The sequence below is a fragment of the Poecilia reticulata genome, chromosome 12 (assembly GCF_904066995.2).
Source record: "Poecilia reticulata chromosome 12, P_reticulata-male-v2, whole genome shotgun sequence".
Taxonomy (NCBI): domain Eukaryota; kingdom Metazoa; phylum Chordata; class Actinopteri; order Cyprinodontiformes; family Poeciliidae; genus Poecilia; species Poecilia reticulata.
Window position 1 is genome coordinate 27,428,050 of NC_088841.1, and position 5,388 is coordinate 27,433,437.

A 5,388-nucleotide genomic window follows, 5' to 3' on the forward strand; every position below is an offset into this window, starting at 1 on the left:
GGGCATGCCTTCTGAACCAACTGACCAAGTTTGAAGCCGATCCATCAAAAGCCCTAGGAGGAGTTCGATCAAATGCGAAGGCTATAAACGGCCAAAATGGGGTGAAATTTGGAAATTCAATCCAAAATGGCCGACTTCCTGTTTGACATACACTATGAGAACAATTATAAATTCTGAGTGGCTTGGGGAGTTCTACAAGTGTACCAAATTTCAAGTCTCTACAATAAAGTAAGTGAATAGGAAAGGGTCTTTGAAAATTTCTAGGGGGCGCTGTTGAGCCATTTTTTTGCGATTTTTGCGCGGACCTTAAAATACGTAAATTTTTCACAGTCTCTATGGCCTACCAATTTTGGTGAGTTTTGAATATGTTAAGCCCCCAAAAAGGCAATTCATTTGACAGAAGAAAAAAAAAAAAAAAAAAAAAAAAAATAAACATTTGAAAACAATAGGCCTTCGCAGCGCTTAGCTGCTCGGGCCTAAAAATAATAAACATTTGAAAAACAATAGGCCTTCGCAGCGCTTAGCTGCTCGGGCCTAATAAACAGCACGATTACAATAGGCCTTCGCAGCGCTTAGCTGCTCGGGCCTAATAATAAACAGCACGATTACAATAGGCCTTCGCAGCGCTTAGCTGCTCGGGCCTAATAAACAGCACGATTACAATAGGCCTTCGCATAGGCCTTCGCAGCGCTTAGCTGCTCGGGCCTAATAATAATAATTTACAGCACGATTACAATAGGCCTTCGCAGCGCAATAGGCCTTCGCAGCGCTTAGCTGCTCGGGCCTAAATATAAAACAGAATTTAAAGTGCAAAAAACTGATTAACCTTTAAAAATGATAATTTATATTGAGGTTATTAGTAAACATTGAACTTTATATTCCCTTCATTTAAGCGTGAAGATTTTTCACCTAATTTCATAAACGAGGTATTTTTCTTATTTATTATTTTTTCACGTCATTCTTCTCAAACAACGAGCGACGACATGGAAAGATATTCAACAAAAAGTTAAAAACGGGGGAAACGACACTAAAAACCAGCAGAGAGAAATAAATAAACGTAGTTTACTTCGGGCTGACTAACCGGGCTTTTTCGGTTCCGACACGTTGGATTTTTTTTGTAGGACCGATTCAAGCTTCGATATTTACGCACCAAACCGTCTCCCTCACAGCTGCTGCCGGCGCCGAGCGTTCATGAGGCTGACGGTGTTCCCACCGTCCGGGTGGAGCTCGGCGCCGGCGGTGGACCGGTTCACAGTGATCCCTGGGCTCCCTCACCTCTCGCTCTCGTCCCAGCAGCCCTCTGGGATGGTGGGCAGCTCCGGGACGCTGCGGTGGCTGTGCAGGTTCTGCACGTCCGCCGGGACACGATCCACTGCAGCTTCCGGTGGTTGGGCTTGCTGCACTTGGGCGAGGCGTAGTCCGACAGGCAGCGGGCCACCTGCTCGCTCCACCGCTGCAGCTCCGCGTCGGGAATCTGAAACCCAGACAGCGGGGTGAAACGGCCGGTCAGAACCGAGGCTTTCCTGAAGAGCTTGTGAACGGAAACGGGCCGTTTTGTTCGGGTCGGCAGGTTAAAACCCGACCTGCAGCTCAGAGCCTGCAGGCGGAATTCAGGGAATTCCAGAGACAAAAGTTTCTCCGTGTTCCAGGAAAGCGAGCTCTGCGGCTCCGTGTGCCGCCAGCCAGTTTCACTTTAACTTCACATAAACATCATTTACGGCTGCAGAAAACCATCACATCATGTTCTGTAACGTTTCCTGACTGACCTGACAACTAAATGCACATTTAACAGCAATAAATCCTCCAGTTTCACTAACAGTTGAACTACAAGACGATCGATTAGGAATAATAAACCCAGGATGTTCTGATATAAACACAACAACACATCAGGAGAACGACCCGGTCAGATCCGGTCAGATCCGGTTTCCTGGACGTACCTTCAGGTGTCTCTGGATGTGGAAGGCGATCTCCAGCATGTCGTCTGACTGGATGCTCTTCATCTCCTGCCTGAGGAAAGCCAGCGCCAGGACGACGGCTGCAGGGACAGACAACAGACGGGCCGGATCAGAACCTCGGTGCGGTCAGACCCACAGGGGCTCGGCGGGACCGACGGCTCGTCCTACCTTTGCTTCGGAGAAGGAGATCCGGCACAGACAGGCTTTCAGCTGAGCTTCCAGCTTCTCCAGACTCAGCGTCTCCTTCCTGTTCACAACCAAACCACATCAGAGTCACGACGACTTTCTGCACATCTGGCATCTCAAGATGCTCAAACCTTCAACCACATGAGGAAAACAACTGATGTTCTAATGAGCCTTCAGCATTTTACAGGTTAAAATATTCACTAGAATTTAAAGTTTGGTCTCCCTGAATGTGTTCTTCCATTATATTATCCAGAAAATGGTCTCAGAGCAACAGTTCTGTCATTTAATCATAATAACTCCAGAAACATTCGTTGCCATAACAGATCTAAACCTGGTGATGTTCCTCACAGCTGATCCGACTTTTGGAGGCGAAATTCATGAAATAAACCGACTGCAGAAGAAATCTGGACATTTTTATGCTTCTTCTCAGGTCAACAAGCTGACAGTGTAAACTGTAAACAGACTGGAACTGAACTTTGTGTTCGACCTCTGCAGACTGGAAGCAGCCGCGTTGCGTAAGCGGCTGCAGACGGCTGAACGACCGGCCTATCGGCGCCGGCTGCCCTGCTTTACCCTCAAACAGGGAGCAGCTCTGACCCGAACCCGGCACTGACGCACCGATGAGGCTTTTATGGAGGCTGTAGCTGATTCTGACTTAGTTGTTTCTTTATCTGCATGTTTCAACGCATTTCTAAATATTGCAGAAAAACGCTTTAGTGATTAAATGAAAAATCTGCAGGATGCGACCATTTTCCCATTTGATTAATTGACAGAATAACGATTAATCATCAGAATAACCGCTTAATCTGCAGAATAGCTGTTGACTGAAACGGTTGCGATTGCAGCCTGCGCCTCACCTGTAGTGGCGTGCGTGAGCGTGATCTGGTGGTACAGCTGCAGGAAGGTTAAGGCGGTCACGGCTTTGGATTTGAAGCGCAGCTTCTCGGCGACAATCTTCTCCATGCGGCTGAGGTCGGACACGGTGAAGCGGCACTGGCCGATGCGGATGAGCTCGTCGGCCGGCGTCTGGTCGCACTCCGCCTCCGTCACTCTGGCCGCCAGGTGGAGCAGCTGAGGCTGACGCAGGACAGGTGTTTGGGCTGGACCTGGAGAACATTCAGAAAAATCTTTCACACGTCGATGCAAGAACTGTACACAGATTTCACCATTAGCCACTAATTCAAGATGGCCGCCATGGTTGTCAAGGAAAACAAATTTTGTACTAAATTTGAGAATATTTCACAGATTATCATCTGTGTTTCCTTTTTGACACTTTTCAAAATGGCCGCCATGGTTGTAGTGAAAATCTGAACTAATCTCAGCCATAGTTATTGCAAGTGGTGGGCACAGCTACCAAAAACTTTGCTATGCTAATCATAAACATAAAATTAAAAAATGGCCGTCACCCTGAAATTCAGTGGCTAATATGAAAAACACACGACCAGAGGAGTTAGCATGCTAATGCTTGTATCCACAGTTTAAAGATTTTCCCAGTAATTTTCTGGACTGGGCGGTCGTCGTACCCTCATCATGGCCAGGAATCTGTCCAGCAGGCTGACGGCCTGGACGAAGCTCTGGGTGCTGTAGCCGAAGAAGCTGGTCAGGCTCCACAGATCCTCCACGGTCACATCCCGGCTCCTGGCTGTGATCTGGCCGCCGCTCTGGGGGGCAAAGACAGTTTAGAGCATCTCACAGCAGAGTTTCTCTGGACTTTACCGGACGGACGCGTTTCTCACCTGCTGGGCAGAAACGATGAGGTTCAGACCCGTCTCTCTGGGCAGAAAGTTGGCCTCCTGCTCATAATTCACCCTCAGCTCCTTCATCAGCCGCACGGCATCCATGTTCACGGTTCGTTTTCCCACCACAGTTCAGACACTGCAAGGAAAAGAGAAGGTCATTTAACCTTTAGCGTAGCCTAGCATAGTAGCTTCCCTGTAGCTTCTGTAAAAAGCTAAAAAGAGTCCCATTCATCGTTGGTTTATCATGACAATTTAATTCATCGGTCATGATAAATCCTAAATAGTTATGATAAAAAGAAGTAAAAATTAAATGTATTTTTTTTTTGTTCTAAAAAAGTGTTAATAAATTTGAAAATATGATTAAATGTTGTTACTGTTTGCGGTTTATTGGTACTAATCACACTTTGTGTGAATGTTGTTTTTAAAAAGTGTACTACAATGGAATGTTTTTCTACAACAGTATTTGTATTTGTGGGCTATAACTGCTGTAACACAGTCACAGCCGTATTAGCTAAAAAAAAATAGTAATACTTAGGTTTTATTGTCACTTTAATTGATTTTACAATAGTACCAGAGAATATGCTGTTTAAATGTAAGTCCATATCGCCATACAATGACACTGTGATCCATAATTTGTGATTTCCCCTGCATTCATTATGTAAAACTGAATTCCTAAAACTAAAAAAGCACTCCGCACTTTCAGATCTCCAATCGTAAACTATTTCTGACCTCCTAGTAAGGCTTCAGGTTCGGGTAGAACCCGGTTTGTGTTCCGGGGCTGTGCTGTGATGTAACCCTGCCACTGATCGGCCTCTTGGCCCGGCAGGGAGCCCGAACCCGGCCACTTCCCCCAGCTGGAGCTGGGCTCCGGTGTCAGGTTTCCCTCGGTAGACGCCTCTCAGTTTGACCCACAAACAGAAATCTGCATTTTTTCAGACGTTTCCCCCTGTAGTTTAACCAGAAAACCCGAACCGGCCGGGTTTGGGTCGTTAAAGTGGACCGTTACCGTCGAACTGAGCTCGAACCGTTTGTTTGCGTTTTTAAATCCTCTGGTCGGAGCGGGGGGAGGGGAACCGCTTCTAACACACATATCCACATCCGCGCACTTCTAAACAGCCACATTCACACATTTTAGTTCATTATCGGAACATTTAACAGAAATCTGACAGAAAATGTGGGAAAATATCCTTTAATATTTGGAAACTGGAGAATGTATGTCAAGATTCCAGATCGAGGACGCCGAAGTTGGCTTCCGGTTCGGTCACGTAAACATACAAGTAAAAAGGAGAATTTCACTCTTTTTCGTAAAGATTTAAGATCTACTGGCTTCAAATTCAGAAAATTAGATCTTTTAAGTTATATTCTTGACTAATAACAGATCAAGTTGTTCTATGGTGGTCCAGGAAACCTTCATTATTTAATTTTCCACAAAAAGTAGAAAAAATTTAATTTAATGTTGCACAGGTCTGTGTTAAATGTATTAACTGCAAAATAATAGAGATTATATT

The 5,388-nt window shown here is 45.6% G+C and overlaps 1 pseudogene across 1 annotated transcript; it reads right to left on the reverse strand.

Annotated features, from left to right (window-relative positions):
- Nucleotides 1–852: 852 nt before the first annotated feature.
- LOC145553963 (cyclin-G2-like) lies at nucleotides 853–4,694 on the reverse strand (annotated as a pseudogene). The gene is made up of 6 exons (XR_014090023.1): nucleotides 4,610–4,694; nucleotides 3,878–4,016; nucleotides 3,665–3,802; nucleotides 2,994–3,247; nucleotides 1,938–2,198; nucleotides 853–1,474 (listed from the first exon to the last, which is right to left on the reverse strand). The product of XR_014090023.1 is annotated as a cyclin-G2-like (transcript).
- Nucleotides 4,695–5,388: the final 694 nt, after the last annotated feature.